Source organism: Vulpes lagopus, chromosome 10 (genome assembly GCF_018345385.1).
Source record: "Vulpes lagopus strain Blue_001 chromosome 10, ASM1834538v1, whole genome shotgun sequence".
Lineage (NCBI taxonomy): Eukaryota > Metazoa > Chordata > Mammalia > Carnivora > Canidae > Vulpes > Vulpes lagopus.
Window position 1 is genome coordinate 55,778,077 of NC_054833.1, and position 20,143 is coordinate 55,798,219.

Genomic DNA, 20,143 nt, shown 5'->3' on the forward strand with positions numbered 1-20,143 from the left:
AATAATTTATGAACCAAACAAATAAATGAAAAGGACAGCACTCAAAAATGTAAACACTTTGTAATACATATTGAATAACAAAAATATTGCACAAATACTACAAGGGTAGAATAAAAAGGTACAGGTATTAAAGATTCAGTAAAAGATGCCAGAATACGACAAAATATAATTTCTATCACACTAGATCAGCTTGAAGCAGATGCACGTGGGGGCATGCCTGACCCTGGCAGTGCTTGGGGAGCACAAACTGACTCTAACATATATTAAAGCAGCATATATTACTTCAGAACATGGGTGATGAAGACTTCATGTAAACACTAATCTGAAAAAGGATTGAAAAGAATTGTCAAACTATACTAATTCTAAAAACGTCAAATTATAAATAACAGAATCAAAATATATAAACCAAGGAGATAAAATTAAGAAAAACTCATAAAACACTATTTCCAGAGTTAAAAATATGCAGTTATACATAGCATAGAAACAAACTAAAGATTCAGTTTATCATGTTCCTAAGAACAGTCTAGATGCTGAACTTACTATAAGAAAATAAGTGTGAAATCCTACAGCCCCTTCAACATATTTAAGTAGATCTTTGCTATTATTTTGGAGAAGAAAAATGACTGGATTGATGACCAAGATAAAGTTGGTGATCTCACTGTGGAGCAGCCAAAGCTGGCAGACAACGAACCTGTCAGCATCCGAAAAGATGAGACAGAAGCGCTGTGCTCTGACCAAAGTCCGCTCGGGCAATGGTCTCTCCTGTGTCCACACAAGCCACCTTTCCCACGGGCTTTTGTCTCTTTTATTTTACACTGCAGAATTTGGTCTCACGTGTTGGATGACTTAGCAAAGTGTATACAGAACCACAAAAGGGGCAGAAACCCTAAAGTAAACCGTTAGAAACAGACTTTTTGCATTGTCCCACAAGGTAACTGCAGCTACGGGGTACTGAGGTATTTCAGAAGCTTTACATTCTCCCTTAAGCTCAAACTTGGGCCCTGAACATGCGGGGATTCTGACCTTATAAAGAATAACAGTATTATTGTTACACTGTCAAAGCACAGAGGAAACCACAAGAACACAAAAGGCTCCTTGACACTATGATGGGGAGACCCCAAACTCTCGCCTCCCTAGGACCATTACTCAACAGGGAGGATGATAACCTGCCATTGTTTTAGGACTCAGAAAAAAAAAAATAAACACTAAAAGAACAAAACAAAAGAAAACCACCTACAGTGTATTAAGATGAAGGCATCTGTCCGAGGGCAGATGACCTGCATGCAGCAGAGCTGGGTTTTAACTCAGAATGGATGCACCATCTGCACGGTGACCTACATGAGATTTCCTCTTATGATGAACCACACCTCTTATAATAAACCACATCTGGGGTGTGATTTAGATTTTTTAAGACTAATCTTTCCATCACCACCTCTTCTCCTCTAACCCTTGCAGAAGTTACACACAAGGAGACAGAAATCTCTGCCACAACATCTGGCACAAAAACCCAGGGTCGCATTCCTCTGCGTCTCTCCCATTCAAATACAAAGGGATTATGGTAGTTGGGAAAAGTTCCCAGGGCTTTCAGATACACAAACATAACTTCTCATAGATCCCTTGGATACTAGGGGGAGAGGAGTGGGAAGCCCACCACACAGGTTCTAAATGTCAGAAACATCCCACAGGGCACCCAGCTGGCTCAGTGGGTAGAGTATGTGACTCTTCATCTCAGGGTTGTGAGCTCGAGGCCCATGCTTGGTGTAGAGATGACTTAAAAACAAGAAATGTCCCACAAACATTTCTCACATATTAGAGACCATGTGCTGCCTTCCCCACTGAAACCCTGAGTTTTCCCATGCAGAACAAAGTCACCACTCTTTCTGCAGGCTTGTCTCAAGAGGACCTGGGTCTGGGGTGCTGAGAAGCACGGGCTGGGCACAAAAAAGACATCCCCCTGCTGAAGGATGGACCCTACCACAATGGCTCTCATTCACTCCTCAGAACAATTTCCTTAACAAATGGGACACAGGGGTTCAGGAAAATGAAGAAACTGGCCCTCCCTCACACTGATAGGAAGCAACAGAGCCAGGAATTAAAACACCTTTTAGCTTCTAGCTCAGTGCTCTTTCCGCCTCATCTCACTGGTCTAAATAGGAAAGGATTTTCTAAAATGCTAAAGTTGCCACTCTAGCAGAATAGAATGTCTTCAAGGAATGTAATTTAAAAAGAGACTTGGAATTCTTCTAAATGCTTTCTTTTCCAATTCATCAACTATTAAGACTAATCCAGGACTAGCAAACAAGTTTGGCCATCAGAACAGAAAGTTATCTTTATTACAGAAAATGTACAATTGTTAGAGGATGCTAGTGATCGGTTAATTGCTGACGCTGGTAAAGACATAAACTGGTTATGAGCATATTATGTTTACTATTTCTATTCCTTTAAATTAGTGGTTTGTACTCTAAAAAATTATGCTGGCTTTTGTTTTTCCTACTTTGTTTCTAAATTTATAAACAAGATTTCTGGCACTGGTATAACTTAAGATATAGACACGGTAACAGGCAAGTTGCCTACCTAGGCACTGTCTTCTCATTGTGTCTAAGTGCCAGTACAAGTGCTGGCTTCAAATAATCTCTCAAAGTTTACCAAAAGTAACTCTTCCTTATGATCACACTGACCTATGAACACAAATGTGTGTGCTGTGAATAGTAAGCCCACTTGGAAGTGAACCCTAGAGAATGGCTTAGACATTGTAGTTCTTTTAAAAATTCATTGTGCAGATCAGTATCAGCGCCATATAATCAACAGCTATGTAAGCCTATTATGAACCTGATTCTTTTCAAACATCTGCTACAATTCTTGAGACTACTTCAGATCATCTTTCCACCAACTAGCCTTTTCTAAAACACTTGATTGTATGAAACCTTTTCAGGACACAAATCCCTCCTCTCAGAAGCTTCTCTGTGGAACAGCAAGAAAAATAAGACAGACACAGATCGAATCCCAGCTCTGTACGGGCAGGTCATTTTGTCAAACTGTCTTCAGTTAAATGGGAATGATTTATTTCCTTCCCAGGGCTGCAAGGACTAAATACAGCAATACATATAAAAGTGACTAGTAATGTGGTTCCTGGCACACAAAAGGCCCTCAAATATATATCCTGACTTCATTCTTGTGCTAGTCCAATATTTAGAACAGGAAAAACTTAGTGAGGGATGGACCGAGTCAAGATGTTCAGAACAGAGAGAACAGCTCTGAAGTGAGGATGGCAGGTCTCAGGTAAGGAGACATAAATGGTGATAAACCAAAGCAAATGGGGGGCAGGGAGGGCAACATTTCTTATGTACCTGCAAAGCCCTTTCCCACAAATTCAAAGATGCTCTTCAAATTGTTGGTTGTATGTTGTATTATCAAATACTGAATCCATAATCCTTATAAGGAACCCTAAGCAACATAATGGGAAACGAGTTTTATAGTTATAAAAAAAAATACTGATGAGTTTCTTCCCTTTTTTTTAAGAGAGGGATGGATGGGGGAGAGGGAGAGAAAGAATCTCAAGCAGACTCCATGTGGGGCTTGACCTCAGGACCCTGCGATCCTGTGTGTTACAGCACTGGCTGCACTGGCCATGGTCTCCATTCCATGCCTTTAATTGAAAACAAAACAAAGAGCACTGCAGACTTTCAACAACTGAGTTGACAATGTACCGACATTTTTATTTAGAGCAATGATTCTCAATTTAGAAACGGAGTCTGGGGGAGGGTGGTGATGGCATTTTTGGTTATCATGGTCCTGCAAATATTTACCGGGGGAGGGTGCTGGATGCTAGGTTTCCTGCAGTGCAATCTTCAACAACTTTAGAATGTCCTACCAGACACTCATGTAAGCAAACACCACTTTTACACATAAGACTCCACTTCATACATAAAGTATATCTTGTACAATTTTAGTTAGATGCCAAAATTTTCTGGAAAACAATAAACTACATTTAGATTTGTGGGGAATCTGTTAACAGTACATCCTGTTTGGATAATCCCACTATCAATAGTAATATCCCCTTGGTATTTTTAGTTACCAATTCAACACACTTCGTCTTTATCCAAAACTGTCACATTCATGGGACTTGCAGACATAAGCATGAGACTACTTTTATTATAGCTTCTGAAACAGTCATATCTAAATATATATGTTAATATACATACTATTTTATCATAAATTACTATATTTCTCATTCATATTCATGTATATATTTTATATATCAAATATATAAAAAATGTATATATCAAAATTATGTATATAATTAACTTCATATGAATTCGATTACCTATGAATATTTATTTAAATTTATTTTATTTAATTAACATATAGTATATTAATAGTTTCAGGGGGTAGAATCTAGTGATTCATCAGTTCATATAACACCCAGTGTTCATTCCATCAAGTGCCTGTCACCCAATTACTCCTTCCCCCCACATCTCCCCTCCAGTAACCCTCAGTTTGTTTCCTAGAGTTAAGAGTCTCTCATGAGGGATCCCTGGGTGGCGCAGCGGTTTGGTGCCTGCCTTTGGCCCAGGGCGCGATCCTGGAGACCCGGGATCGAATCCCACATCCGGCTCCCGGTTCATGGAGCCTGCTTCTCCCTCTGCCTGTGTCTCTGCCTCTCTCTCTCTCTCTCTCTCTGTGACTATCATAAATAAATAAAAATTAAAAAAAAGAGAGTCTCTCATGAATTTTATTTTAAAGTAAGAAACATTTTCCTAACAATTTCCTGCTAAAAAGGGCTGATGGATGGACAGCATTAAGCAGCATGAAGTACAGGGCACCTAGGTGGCTCAGCAGTGAAGTATCTGGCTTGGGCTCAGGTCATGATCCTGGGGTCATGGGATCAAGTCCCATATGGAGCTCCTTGCTTAGCAGGGGGTCTGCTTCTCCCTCTCCCACTACCCCCACCAGCTTATATTCTCTCTCTCTCAAATAAATAGAATCTTAAAAAAAAAAAAAAAGCAGCAGCATAAACTACAGGCAGAGAATGTCTCTATGACGTACCTCTCCCCATGGGACCTGGAGCCTCCCACCCCCTCTATCTCAAACATGAATATAGTGCTTGGCACGTATGTGCTCAGTAACCATGTAATGAACTGAAAGCTTATTCCATTGGTTTATTCTTTAGCTACCAAGAAATACTGTGACCTAAATCCTAAATAGGGTCCACTGTCCTGCAGGGAGTGGCACGTTGTGAGTCATCAGTCAGCAAAATTGTTAGAAGACACAATCTTAAAAAATAAAATAAAATAAAATAAAAATTAAAAAAAAAAGAAGACAAACTCTTGTGCTCATGATTCTTGGGACAGTGAGAAACACACACCAGTACTTCTACATCATGTGTTAAGTGAGTGCAGTAGTTACATGGAGAACTGTGCTGTAACAAATCCTGGTGTTTTTGGGACAGAGGGTGGACAGAGTTAAGTATCACCTAAGTGTCACTGCAAACTCCCTGTCAGTCTGCCAAATGTTGCAATTTCGTTTAAAATCCAGAACTAGTAACAAAAAATGGGGTTGCTATGAACTAACCATATCATATTACTGCTTGCCTCCTTTCATAATCCACTTCTGAAATGTTCTTCTAAACCAGTAAAATCCACCTTTCACAAAACCCCAGCAGTGTAGTCTTTTTTTAAAAAAAAACATTTTATTTATTTAATTGAGAGGGAGTGGGGGGAGAGAGAGCATGCAGGAGAGGGGGGCCAGACTCCCTGCTGAGCAGGGAGCCCAACATGGGGCTCAGCTCAGGGTTCAAATCTAGGACCATGGGATCACAACCTGAGCTGACGGCAGACGCTCCACCTACGGAGCCCCCCAGGTACCTCCCCCAGCAATGTAGTCTTATTAAACTGTCTGCACTTGTCCAGAACTACCTAGCAAATTGGTTCTTTACAACTCTGCCAAGATTCTGTGATGACCGATGCCACCAATCGGTTATAAGAATTTAACAACATAATTAGTAAACTATTTGAACAGGAACATTCTCTAAAAATACACCTGACAACTGTTTAATCTCCTAAAACACTTTTCAGACCTTCTCATATTGTGAAAGGGAAAAACCAAAAAATTTAGCAGAAGTGACCTGCTTACAGTAACCCTCAAATAAAATGCACATTTGTGAAATCATCTTTGCTGCACAAGCTTGTAATTCAACTGTTATGAGAAAGGAGAGAAATCCCTAACTTTTCCAAGGCGCCTGGCTGGCTCAGTTGGTAGAGCAAGGCAACTCCTGATCTTAGGGTTGTGAGTTCAAACCCCACAATGAGGGCAGCAGGGATTCCTTAATAAATAAAAGCTTAAAAAAAAAAAGTATTGAAACAGAACACTCTCACATTTAAAGAAAAGAAAAAAGAAATTGCTAGTTTTTCCCAACAAAGGTAAACAAAAACTGCAATGACAGAAGTGTGCTCTGCTTTTAGGGTTAGAGACACCTGTGCAACCAAATCACCACCTCTTAAAGTAAGACAATTTGTACTCAAATGTGTAAGACCATAAAACCTAAGTATCTAATGAGAAGCCAAGTGGTCAAACTAAAGGATTCTTTTTATTAAGAAAAATTAACTTTTAGGAAATAACAAATATAAGATTAAGTCTGGAAAACCAGGAATAATACAAAATAGATGTGAGGAATGTTTTAATTTTCAAAGTTCTATTACTGCTATCAGGCTCTCAAAATACTATTATGGCAGGACCGGTTTTAAAATTTAGAAAGTAGGCAGTCAGCCGGGACCTACTGCTCACTTATCAAGCCCATGTTTGTTGTGCAAGTGTTATTTATAGTCACATGCTAGAGGCTGTCCCCCAAGCTAGCTAAACCTACAAGCTTAATTGATTCTAGGAACAATGATACATTGTGTTCCATCATCCTTCTATGAGCTACAGTTCCTAAGCTACAACCATATGCTTTTTTCTAATTGTATAGATCTACCAGGGACTAGGGTTAGAACCCTCCAAAATTCCGAGATGTGCACATACTGGAATTTCTTAATAAGGATGAGAAGACTTACATACTCAGCCCTTAGGATAACATAGTTTTTATATTACTGGAAATCAGAACCTTAAATTGAAATTTAAATAACTGAGCTATCAGTAGAGCCTATTAAAATTGGGCTAAAATATGAACAAGTGTAGGCAGAAACACATAAAAGCAAACGTACAACTGATTATACTCTACAAACTGTACACCACTGTAATCGGACCCCTATGCCCTTAGGTTAAATAAAATTAACATTTGCTCACAGGTATGAAATCAATTTAAACACGACTCAACCATGTTGTCATATAAGAGTGACATGCTTAAATGCATCTCCCTTGGAAATGGTTATTCTCCAGGGAGGGGTGAGGATGGAGCAGTCATTTGAATGATGCCAAAACTCAAGTGGACACTTCCTGAAATAAATACAAAAGTTCTCTAAATCCGGATCCCAGATGGCTTTTACCTGTAGTTACGTCCAGTGACATTCTATTCATAATGCCACAATGACTGAACACATTCTCCCCAAAAATTCAAAAAGCAGTATTTATGTATCCTTTCATGATGTCACAGCACATACTGAGATTCACAGTTGTGTTAAATGAACAAAGACAAGAATTCAAGTCCCTGGATTCTAAGTTAGGGTCTACCTAGCTTCCTTCTTTTTTTTAAGGATTTTATTCATTTATTCATGAGAGACACACAGAGAGAGGTAGAGACGCAGTCGGGGGGGGGGGGGGGGGGGCAGGATCCCTGCAGGGAGCCCGATGCAGGACTCAATCCCAGAACCCTGGGATGATGACTTGTGCCCTACCTAGCTAGCTTCCTTCTTAAGAGTCACCTTAAAAAAAGAAAGAGAGGGCAGCCTGGGTGACTCAGCGGTTTTGTGCTGTCTTTGGCCCAAGGTGTGATCCTAGAGACCTGGGATTGAGTTCTGTGTTGGGCTCCCTGCATGGAGCCTGCTTTTCCCTCTGCCTGTGTCTCTGCCTCTCTCCCTCTCTCATGAATAATTTTTAAAAGTCTTAAAAAAAAAAAAAGAAAGAAAGAGAAAAGAGGAGTGCCTGGTAGCTCAGCTGGTTTGGCGGCCAAGTCTTGGTTTCTGCTCAGGTTGTGACTTCAGATGGTCATTGAGATCGAGGCCCATGTCTCAGCACAAAGTCTGCTTGTCCCTCTCCCTCTGCTGTTCCCCCACCACTCTCTCTCTCTTAAATATTTTAAAGAGAGAGAAAAAAGAAAGAAAAGGGGGGGGGGGACAAAAAAAGGCAGAACTATGACCAAATTAAAAAAAAAATTTTTTTTCACAATCCACTTCTGAAATGTTCTTCTAAACCAGTAAAATCTACCTTTCACAAAAACCATTTTGGGATTCTGTGAGGGGGAGAAAAAGCTGAGAAATTTAAGAACACAGAACATCCACAAATGTTATTCCTTATACCACTTACGTCAGAATTACCTGGAATATTTTTCAGTACAGTGAGATCAGAGAGTAAATGATCTAGCAACTTTACATATGCTTTCATAATCTGAGATCATTACATAAAATAAAAATTCATTTATTCACTCAGAAGACCCAGATAGAGAGAATCCAGTCTCTTCAAAAGATGACTGATGGCTTTCTCATATTCCTGACCAAATATTGTTAAATGAAACTAGTACATGTCAGATGTCAAGATGAAGTGACTTTGCTCACACCTTTTAAAGACCCTGGCAGCACTACCGTCTCATTTGATAATTGTTGGTCTGGGGGAAGGGGGTGGGAGAAAAACCCATCAAGGTGGCCAAGAGGTGTGTTGAGCAGCAACTCTGACCTCATTGGCCATGGCAGGAGGAGACTCTGGAGCAGGGATGGAGCAGACAGGTAAGTTCAGATCGTCAAAGGAAGCTACCCCAGCTTTGTGGGTCTCATCAGATGCCAGTGGCTTCCAAATAAGGATCTGCTCATTGCTGGCTCCTGTGTCTACTGTGAGGAAACCACACTTACTAACAAACCTGGAACTGTATTCACCTAGGATCTACAACTACAGTCAAGTTCTCGACTGTTAATACAACAGAATTTCAGCTACCCAAAATATTAATATAGGACAAGCACAACAGTCTGGGAAACACCTCCCAGATGGTAGAGCACCAGCAAGGCAGTCTAGAAAACCCACAATAAACACTTCTGAGCAAAGGAGGCAGGTGGGCCTCCAAAACAAACACAAACAACTTTCAACATCAACTGCTGGAGCCCTAACCCCCACCATTTTGATGAAAATGATACAATCACACACACACACACAAAAAGAAAGAAAATGATACAATCACCACTTGCCTTAAACAACAGTTTGGTAACACTGTAGAATGTCTTCCATCACCTAAATTAGCAAAATAACTTGTGCATATTCTACACTGCACTTTCAGGACATGACAATAAATGTTTTATTAAATTCTGATTTTGATGTTTTGTTATTGAATCATTAGTTTTCACTTGAAACGATGTTACTTGGCTAACTCTGAATTTCTGTTAATGCCTCCTGGGATTCCTTGGTCAGAAGAGAGAACGTGACACGGTTGTGGAAAGGTGGAAAGGCACTCTGTTTACTTACTGAACTTAAGGTACCCAAACTGTCAAGTCCTTTGTCCTTTCTGGACCTCAGCTTCCAATAAGTCAAATCAATACTTCACTTTTTGAATGTCTACTAAACCAAACATTTTATCCATATAATCATTTTCAAAGTAAATAAATATCTGACGATAACACCTGCAAAATTTTAAAATTGTTTTATTATTTAAATTCCAAATAGTTAACATATAAGGGCTATAGGTTAGTTTCAGGTGTACATATAGAGATTCAGCACTACCATACATCACCCAGTGCTTATCATGACAGGTGCACTCCTTCATCCCCATCACCTATTTCCCTCCTTCCCCACCCACATCCCCTCAGGTGGCCAGCAGTGTGTTCTCTAGAGTTCAGAGAATGTTTCTTGGTTTGCCTGTTTCTTTTTTTTTTCCCTTTGTTTTGTTCCTGAAATTCCACAAATGATTGAGATCATACGGTGTTTGTCTTTCTCTGATTGACTTATGTCACTTAGCATTAAATTCTCTAAATCCATCCACATTGTTGTAAACGGCAAGATTTCATTCTTTTCTATGAGTAATATTCCAGTGTGTCTACAGACCACATCTTCTTTATCTACTCATCAGTTGATGGACACTCAGGGAAAATTTATGTTGAATAGAGTGACAGAACCACTTAGCTAAATTCCACTTATTAGTATTAATTAATCATGAAGAAATGAATAAACTTTACATGAAGCATTACTATAGACCCTAGTTAGATGGTTTGCCAGGCCTATGGATTTTAAATGCAGCAAAGGGCCACATGGCCAATTAACCACCAACCACCCTCCCTCTACCCATTAAGTTCTCTTCATGTAGCCATGCCATCCTGATTTTTTTTTTTTTAAGAAAATGAAAGCTGGACACTTTCCCAAGCCAAGCTGACCTTATTAAGTAAGGCTGGCATACAGGGAACATGAAGCAGTCTATCAACACTGAATTATAGTCTATACACACTGAATTACAAATACAGAATAAATGGTGCTCACTTTGTAAACTTCCCCCATTCACCAGAATGAGAACATTTGTTCAGATTGAAAACTAGCATTCAACTTGTTTTTTTAAAGTTGCAATTGAAATATGATCCTATCACTGAAAATAATTTTCTCTGAACCTTACAAATAAAGTGACTATGAAATTCAGTTAGACTCTGAAATGAATATATTGACACCTTCTTGAAGGGGTTTTATTTTATTTTTTATTTTTTGGATATTGGTAGGATATGTTACAAAAAGTCATGGTCATTAAAAGGAAATTAATGAAAAGGTTATACTGCAAACACCAAGTAACAGGATCACCTAGGGACTGCCTCCATCTTGGGAGAGCCACTCAGTGGGCTGGATCCCCAATTTTACATGAAACCCTGGCTCAAGGAATAGGCTCCTAGTTAGTCGTTCTCAGGAGTTTGCTTCCAGTAAGAGTTCTTGTGCATGAAGACAGCATTTCTCTAGTCTCTGGATTAGGATGCCAAATATCTACAAATTTACGGAAAACAAGTCCAAGCTCCAGGAATCTAAAATATTAATGAGGACACAGTTTACTAGATTGGGAATTTCACTTTAATTCTCTTTAAATTCTCCTTCTGTAAGTAAAGTGATTAATAAATAACGGAGGTTCCCAAAGCAGGAACTTTATTGGTTTATTTATGGAATTCATTTGTAATTCACACATCGTGTACTTACCTAAAAATAATGGATTCTTTAAAATAGTGCCAGAACTCCTCGATTTTAAGGTGAGAAGGCTCAAACACCTCAGTATGAAATAAGTTATTTCTTTGTATATTAAAAAAAAAAAAAAGATCTGTATGCAAGGGTCATACAACATTTTGTGGAGCACCACCTGTGAGAAGGGGCGGGGCTGAGGGGCGGCCATGCCTGCTTGGGACTGAGTGGTATGCAGCTGCTGGGCAGACACCAATTATTAGAACAGCCTGAGAGCGACAGGCCCAGCAGGAATGCCTCGGCCTATCGAAGCAAAGTGCAAGTGGAGAAGGACTAAAATCACCAATGGAAAGGCAGACTCTAAAATTCTTAAAATAGGAAGAAAAAAATTTATACCTGAGGGAAAAGTTCAGTGACTGTTTCATGTTTCCCTGCCTCTGGTCACATTTTACCATGGATAGTAAAATAGACTTATTCTGCTATAATAGAAGATGTCCAAATAAGCAAAATTTGGTGACTTCTATGGGCAGGGAAGTTGAGGAAGGAACAGTAAAACAAACAAAAAACTGTTAGTTTAAACTACCTCCAAAATCATGTAATAAAAGCCTTAAGAAAACCACCAATATTAGGCACCATAAAAGGTCCCAAATTTGCACAGCAAAGGAAACCATGAACACAATGAAAAGACTAAACCTTCAGATCTGGAAAAAATATTTGCTAAACCATATATCCAATAAGGAGTTAATAACCAAAACATACAAAGAACTCATACAACTTAATAGGGAAAAAAAAAAACCCCAAACTAATCCAACTAAAAAAGGACAGGGGAGGGGCAGCCCTGTTGGCTCAGCGGTTTGGAGCCACCTTTAGCCCAAGGGTGTGATTCTGGAGACCTGGGATCAAGTCCTGCATCGGGCTCCCTGCTCGGAGCCTGCTTCTCCCTCAGCCGGTCTCTGCCCTCCCCCCTCTCTCTCTCTCTCTCTCTCTCTCTCTCTCTCTCTGCCTCTCATGAATAAATAAATAAAATCTTAAACAAACAAAAAAAAAGGAGAGGGCTAACCAGGCATCTGAAGAAGACACATCAATGACCAATGGGTACTTGAAAATATGCTCAGTATCACTAATCATTAGAGAATGACCACCACATACCGGTTAGAATGGCATCAAGACCAGATATCACAAATGCTGGCATGGATGGAGGAAAGGTAACCATCAAGCACTGTTTGTGGAATGTCAACTGGAGCAGCCACTACAGACAACGGTATGCAATTTCCTCAAAAAGTTAAAGAACGACCCTAAGATCCAGCAATTCCACTTTTGCAGATTTATCTGAAGGAAACAAAAATACTAATTCAAAAAGATCTGTGCACTCTCAAGTTCACGGCAGTACCATTTACAGTAGCCAAGATACAGAAACAACCTAAATGCTCATCTACAGATGAATGCACAAAGCAGCTAGGTGTGTATGCACATACTCAGCCAGTAAGAAAACCACAAGGAAATTTTGCCATCTGTGACTGTGGGAATGGACCTGGAGCATAATGCTAAGTGCAGGAAGTCAGACTGTACAATCTAACACAATTAAGATGTGTACGATTTTAAGACGTGAAATCTTAAAAAGAAAAACACTAAACTCATAGAAAAAGAGATCAGACTTGGGCCACCAGAGGTGGGGGGTGAGGAAGGTAAGTGAAGGAAGGTGATGGCAAGGCACACATTTCCCCTGGGAAGATAATGGAGAACTGGCAGCGCAATTCACAGCACAGGACTAGTTAACTCTGCCTGAGGACATGGTGGAAGCTGTTAAGAGAATTAGTCTCTAAGCGTTTTTATCACAAGGAAACATTTTTTCTTTAAAGAATTTATTTGAGAGAGTGTGAGCAGGAACGAGAGGATCTCAGGCAGACGCCCCACAGAGCCCTGAGCCCAATGGATGCGTGGCCACAACCCAGATCATGACCAAGAGTTGGACTGAGTCACCCAGGCGTCCCTTCCTTTTCTTTTCTATACCTCACCTTCCTGCAGTTCCTCACTAAGAGAAATTGTACAGGTAAGTTCAAACTGCAGTTTGGGGAAATCACAGGTGTCAGAAGGGCCCAAGGGAAGTGGACAAGCCTGGCTTTGGGAGAACCACCCTTGTGATCATGGCTTCTCCCCTGCCAGGTATTTTTTCTTTTCCTTTTATTTTATATCTATGTAAGATGATAGACATTAACTAAACTTACTTATGGTAATCATTTCACGCTGTATGCAAATCAAATCATGATGCTGCACACCTTAAATGTCTACACTGCTGCACATTCAATTCTACCTCAATAACACCTGTGTGTAAAATCCCAAGACTTTGTTCTTTCACTAACCTGCATAGTCTCATGAAACTGTCTTAATGATCTTTTTCAAAATTGTTACAGCAATTACAGTGTTTTACTTCCATCCAATCATTTAAACATTCAAGTTCCCAACACTGATCATGGTACCAGGTAAAGGGAAAACAAAAATAGAAACGTCTTAGTTATAGGGATTCTGAACCTATAAAACATAATTTGTTTTTCTTTTCTTATACAGACTAGGGCAGAGATTGGGAGGAAAACCAGAATATGCATTATCTATTCTAACATGGGCTGCTCAAGTCTCCCTTCCACCACCTGAACACAGCACAGCTCACATCTACCAATGAAGGCAGCCTCTGGATTATATTCAGATCATTTACTTATGTCCCAGGCACAAGTCTTCTGCATCACTAACTGGTGATTAAGTCAATACAAAGAACAGAACTGCAGAGATCAACAGGTAAACAGAACAGTCCACTGTCAGGACTAGAAGGAAACTTGCAGACCAACTGTCCCATTTTATAGATGAGGAAGTGGAGAGACAGTCTTAAGTGCTTGTGATGGGACCGTGACAGATTTCCTGACTCACAGTGCGGGACAGCCTCCACAGACAACACCCAGACTGATCTCCTAAACCACAGACTGACGGAGCTTGGTCTAGAGAGGCCAGAACAGAAAGTGTGGGCCCCGCCTACTTGTCCCAACACCTGCTGACACCAAGGTCACTGGGAGAAGCAGCATCTACAACTGCTTTGATGCCAATGACTCAGGTTGAAAAACAACTCACAGCAAAGCCATTTTATCAGCATCTTGAAGCTCTTCATTAGCCAGGTGAGAGGTGCTTACTACAGATGGTATGTGACCCACACTGAACAGAACACTTCCCATTGTCTTCTCAGCAATACAGAAGACAGTGTGCCCTGTACAAGTCCCTTTACAGGTACACGAAGGGACCTCCTCATTGGGATTCTGAGTGCTTGATATTTACTTACTATTAACTACTACTATTACCTCACTTAAACCACAGGGAAAATATCTGAAGTTACACAAAGGGTTCTCCTAGTCACTTGTGTTATTAATATTAAGGCTGTCTGGCCTCCAGCTAAGCAGGTTGTGACACAATGCTTGCAGGTTGAGCACTATCCTTGACCTCCTAAGTCCAATCCTCCCTCACTTGGGAGAGGACTGAGGTTCATGATGGATTTAACCCCCTGCCAGAGATCACAACATAGTATCCAGAAGAGGGAAAACTAGAATTCAAATCCCCTTCCAATCAGCTTTTTCCTGTGCAACCCCAAACCTCTTCCATACCACAAAACAACTAAATCCAAAGCAAACCAAATAGTAATATCTGAGCTATAGTTCATTTAAAACACTTACTGAATAGGTAACCAAGTGCCAAGTACTGCTGACATTAAAGTGAGTAAGACATGGTTCCTGACTGGAGAAATTTCCTACTAGAAGGGAAGAAGACCCACAACAAGGAAATTTTAATAAACAATGATAGAGAGGGAGGCTTATGGTACTTTTGGAGAGGTTCTTGGTCCAACCTGGAGACACAGAAGACAGAAGAGATAACCTCTGACCTGTGCACTGAGTTGGTTGAAAAGGGGAGGAAAGCACTCCCCCAAAGAAAGGGCAAAATGAGCTAAATCAGAGGTGTGGCTTTTGTCCACTTCAATCAAAGAGCCCAAGTGGATTTCCATTAAACTCCTCTGGCTGGGGATCCCTGGGTGGCGCAGCGGTTTGGCGCCTGCCTTTGGCCCAGGGCGCGATCCTGGAGACCCAGGATCGAATCCCACGTCGGGCTCCCGGTGCATGGAGCCTGCTTCTCCCTCTGCCTGTGTCTCTGCCTCTCTCTCTCTCTCTCTCTCTGTGTGACTATCATAAATAAATAAAAAAATTAAAAAAAAAAAAACAAAAAAACTCCTCTGGCTAAAAAAGATGAACCTGACTCTCGTGATCAAATACACCTCTAGACATTACCAAATGCCTCCAGGGAGCAAGAGGACTAAACCAACCACAGTTAAATCTTAATAAAGACCGCATGTCCCTTCTTACATAGATAATATGCTCCATTAGAACGTTATTATTTAACAAATACTAGGCCAGGGGCGCCTGAGTGGCTCAATCCATTGATGTCTGACTCTTGATTCTGACTCAGGTGGTGATCTCATGGGTCGTGGGATCATGCCCTAAGTCAGGCTCCATGCTGGGCAAGGAGTCTACTTGTCTCTCTTCCTCTCCCTACTCACACTCTTTCATATTCTCTCAAATGAATGAATAAATAAAATCTTTAAAAAACAAAAAGACACAACTACTAGGCCAGTGGAGATTTACATACACACACACACATTTGTATATATATATAATATAGATATATAAAATAAAACGGAAATTTTTTTTTAAGATTTCATTTATTTATTCATGAGAGATAGAGAGAGGCAGAGACAGAGGTAGAGGGAGAAGCAGGCTCCCTCAGGGGAGCCCGATATGGGATTCAATCCTAGGACGCAGGGTAATGCCTTGAGCCGAAGGCAGAAACTCAACCACTGAGCCACCCAGGTACCCCAAAATGGAACATTTTTTAAAGAGAGACTAGATCTAGGAAAATCTAGGAATACATGAATCGCCAGGATAAGGATGGCTATACAACTCTACGCAGAACATCCATGCTACTAATAAGCACTGATGTGGTTCCACTTCCACTACTGTAGAAGAGACCATCAGAGAACATTAATGATCTTAATATTTACTTAAGACTCAAATACTGTAACTCTGATTCCAAATTTAGACGTCTCTATCACCTCTATGTGATGGGAACTTTCACCAAAAAATCCCCAAACGTTCTACCACATTTCCTATGTTCCTCCCAAGCAAGGAGGGGTCTAGCAGCTATGACAATGAGCTATGAGAAACTTTCAGGCCAAGCACAGACAACAAAATATGTAAATTCTGCATGTTTCTCTACCCTTTGCAGGATAACACTAATGGGCAACATGGCAACGTGACACGGGAGTATACCCAGGATGCCTGAGTTGCCACGGAGAAGACAGCGACCTGAATACTGCCCAATCACAGAAATTATTCTGTGAACGATAAGTAATGTGTTTAGGTACTGAAATTTCTGGGTCGTCAGCTACCCAGCATAACCTAGCCTGTCTTAATACAAAATGTGGAAAAGTGCCATTTGATGTGTCCATTCATGTGTACTTCCTGGAGCATCTGCACAGGCTCTAAACTCCTAGTCTATCAGAGAAAAAACAAGCATCCAAAATGTTCACTATGACAATGATCTTGGATTAAAGAGGTAAGGAAGGACTCCAGGAGACCTTTCCCCAAAGATGCAAAGGCTAACGAGCACATGACAAGATGCCGGTCACCAGCCACTGGGAAGCAGCCACGGCAGAGGTCTGCCACCAGAACAGGGAGGATAGGTGTTGGTGAGGACATGGGATATGGGATAGCTCTGGGCATTCTGCACTGATGTGAAGGTAAGACAGTGCAGCTCTCATGGGAACATGAAACACAGTCACAAAGGAGCCAGCAATTCCACTTCTAGATACGTACTCAAAGGGAATGAAAGGGGCTCCAACAGATGCATGTGTCCACCCACATCCAGAGCACCACTATTCACAACAGCCCAAAGGCAGAAACCCCAAGAGTCCATCAACAAATGAATGAACAAAATGAACAAAAACACCAACAATGATTTACTCAGCTCCAAGAATAAAAGGAAGTACCTAGAACAGGCAAATGCACAGAAACAGCAGCATCAAGGTTTCCACTAGAAACTGAGAGACAGAGGAGAGAGTCACTGCTTGCTACAACACGTGCAGAGTTTCTGTTCAGGATTATGAACAAACTGGAAACGGACAATGCTGATGGCTGCATAACCCTGGGAATGTACTTACTGCCACCAAACCATAAGCTTAAAGATGTACATCAGTAAAACTTTATGCTATATATGTACATACATCCTATGTACCACAATTTTAAAGGCAAATACATAAATCACACAGAGTACTACTGGAGGTTTCTTTTTCACAGCCTAAGATCAGGTGAAAATCTTTCTAAATATGCAATTAAGCCACATTTTCAATTGTGTCTTCCCAGAATTGCATGTAACCAGCTTTATCTCAAAGGAAGTTCAGTGAACCTGCAAACACGGAAAAATTAAAAGAAAAGCAAGATCTCGGGGCGCCCTGGGGGGGGAGGCTCAGTCCGTGAAGGGACTAGGGGTCCTAGGGGACCCCTAGGAGGGGTCCTAGGATTGAGCTCCATGTCAGGCTTCCTGCTCAGCTTCTCTCTCTGCCTCTCCCCTTGCTCCTGCTCTCACTCTGTCAAATAAATAAATAAAATCTTAAAAAAAAAAAAAAAAAAGGCAGAATCTCTATACAGTCTCTTGTTAACTCTCCAAATCTACTTGATACCTTTGGCAGATCTAGGCTTTGGCAGCTAACAAATATGGCAACCCAGGAAAGGGGCAGAAATCCTCAAAGTGAAGCAAAGCTATGACCAATGAGCCTTAGCCACAAAACTGATGGCTGACAGACTAGCCTAGCAGGCAATCAACAATGAGATGCACTCCTTTCAGGTAAATGTCCCAAAGCTCATTGCATATTCTCAAGAGGTATAATTTTAACTGAGTTTGGAAACAATGGATTTGGGCACAAGTCGAATCAGAATAGTAAGCTGTACAGGGTGGAATACCAGGTGCGGGGCTGTGGGACATTCCCCATACAATCATCAGAATCATGGACGTATCTCCTAAATGCAATCCTAAACCACTAAGAGTGTCAAACATAAAGATTCTATGTGAATTGAAAAATATTTGATAATTTCATCAAGGTAAAGGAAATGAAATTTCGGGGATCCCTGGGTGCTCAGTGGTTTAGTGCCTGCCTTCCGTCTAGGCGTGATCCTGGAGATCTGGGGTCGAGTCCCACATCAGGCTCCCTGCATGGAACCTGCTTCTCCCTCTGCCTGTGTCTGCCTCCTCTCTCTCTCTCTGTGTCTCTTATGAATAAATAAAATCTTAAAAAAAAAATGAAATTTCACACGATAATCACAACCATGTGAAAGAAAATATTATTTGATTATATGTATTTCCATAAGGAAATTCAGATCAATAAAAAAAGATTTGCATGTATAAAAAATTTTCATCCTTTACAGGTTCTATTAACATTTATTTTTAAGATTTTATTTACTTATTCATGAGAGATACACAGAGAAAGAGGCAAAGGAGGCAGAAGGAGAAGCAGGCTCCCTGCAGGGAGCCAGATGTGGGACTCGATCCCAGGACCCCGGTTTCATGACCTGAGCCAAAGGCAGATGCTCAACCACTGAGCCACCCAGGCATCTTGGTTCTATTAACATTCTTAACCTGATGAAAGAAAAATATTTTAAGAACTAAACCATGTATCAGGTCAGTATATATGGTATTTTTAAATCAGTGCAGGCCATGCACAACTCTGCAAGTGTTGTGGGAACTGCAAAATAAATACTACAAGATGGAACCCCTACTCTCTTGAGGATGCCAGGGAGAGGGAGTAGGATCAAGCTACTGCATCACCACATACATCATTGAACTCAGGTTTAACTTGCTAACTAAAGCTATTCATCATTAGATTTTATAACTCAACAATTTGCCATGCAAGATAATTGAGCACCAATCCATCATTCTAAAAGTTCCCAAAATGCTGGCTGGTAATACTTCAACTGGCCAAAGATCAAATCATCCCGAGACTTCTTCTTTGACAGACAAAAGGCCACTCCAGTGGCATTCCCGGTTCCTGTGGAAGGAAGTGGGCCCACTGCAGCCAATCTCCTGGGCATGGGTCCCTCCATGGCTGACAGCCTTTCCTGTCTGTCTCCAGCCTTGAGAGATTCTAGGAAGTCACAGCCTCAGGTCCCAGCACAGGACCCTAGAAATGTATAACCTTTCATGTATGCAATTGGTCCATCAACAACAGGCCAAGTCGCCACGCAAGGGATAGGCAGTGAGACTCAGGGTGATCTAGCCCTAAGCACTGTCCCAGGTCTCGGTAGGACAGAGGCTTGCAGGGAGATACGTTTAGTATTCCACATAACAGTGAACAAAAGTGATCACTTTTAGCTTCCCCAACAATCTCTTCTCACTTTCCATTGGCATAAATCAGTGCTGAATCGTGTATATGCCCTTCCTTGGTCACTTCCCACAACAGCCGTCATCAGTTTGGCCAGTCACCTCACATGACTCATTAGAAGAGCTAAACCAGACAGCCATCTCCCAGGCACCCCCACAACAAGAGGCTGGGCCAGCTTTCCTCAACCACGAGTTCAGCCTCTCCCTTCCCTTCAGAACAATGCATGTGGCTTTCCCAGTCCTGTGCCCCTGGTGGCACAGCCCAATGCCCCTGCCCATCTCACGAGCCTCCTGTTCTCTACTGCAGACAGGACGCCCACTCCTTACCCAACATGCGTGTCATACTCCTCTGACGCCACCTCCATGGACAGGACAGGACAGGCCTCTTCCTTCTCTTCTTCTGCAGCCC

The 20,143-nt window shown here is 41.1% G+C and overlaps 1 protein-coding gene and 1 pseudogene across 6 annotated transcripts in view; both read right to left on the minus strand.

Annotated features, from left to right (window-relative positions):
- The window catches only part of YAP1 (Yes1 associated transcriptional regulator), a 114,207-nt gene that overhangs the window by 64,018 nt on the left and 30,046 nt on the right, over window positions 1-20,143 (minus strand). The gene's annotated exons all lie outside the window — the stretch shown is intronic.
- On the minus strand, window positions 13,298-13,448 carry LOC121501060 (annotated as a pseudogene).